This window comes from Corvus brachyrhynchos, unplaced genomic scaffold (assembly GCF_000691975.1).
Source record: "Corvus brachyrhynchos isolate BGI_N302 unplaced genomic scaffold, ASM69197v1 scaffold115, whole genome shotgun sequence".
NCBI classification, from domain to species: domain Eukaryota; kingdom Metazoa; phylum Chordata; class Aves; order Passeriformes; family Corvidae; genus Corvus; species Corvus brachyrhynchos.
The window spans coordinates 19350576-19351105 of NW_008239553.1; the positions used below are offsets into that span (position 1 = coordinate 19350576).

At 58.7% G+C, this 530-nt stretch overlaps 1 protein-coding gene across 1 annotated transcript in view; it reads right to left on the reverse strand.

Annotated features, from left to right (window-relative positions):
- The window catches only part of HEATR5A (HEAT repeat containing 5A), a 65106-nt gene extending 64793 nt beyond the window's left edge, over positions 1–313 (reverse strand). Inside the window, 1 exon segment of the mRNA XM_008639571.2 lies at positions 223–313. The gene's annotated coding sequence lies outside the window, so the exon portion shown is untranslated.
- Positions 314–530: the final 217 nt, after the last annotated feature.

The following is a 530-nucleotide window of genomic DNA, read 5'->3' on the forward strand; positions in this document are numbered from 1 at the left end:
GGGAGCGCGGAGCCCGGGGCGAGGTGTCCCGGTGCCGGAGGGGACAGAGTCACCGCCCCGGGGCGCTCCGAGGCTCCGTGGCCGCCGGGGCGATGAGCGGCTCTGCGCTAGGGGGGCACAGCCGGGGGCTCGCGCTCAGCGCTCTCTCACCAAAACCAGCAACAAAAGATCCCCCTCGGTGATGCTTTGTGAAGGTAGCTCTGGCACTGCTGGGATTTGTACCTGGCTGTGATCAGAGTCTGCCATGGCTTCTGGTTTCCACTCCACCCCTCAGGCATCCACGTCCGTACTTCCCTGGGAGGGCCCCTGGGCACTGCACAGGACAGTAACAAGAACACGCCCTTTATATTAAGCGTTCGTCAAACCCAACGTTCGCAAAAGTTGTTACTCTTGGGTTTCATCAGTGTAAGCTGTGATCCCAAATCGATATGGGATCCCAAGTCAAGGAGTATTCTGTGTCTTACAGACAAGGTCAACTGAAGCTCCAGGAATTTCACCTCGTTCCTCCTACTGCATAGGTGGTCCAGCTG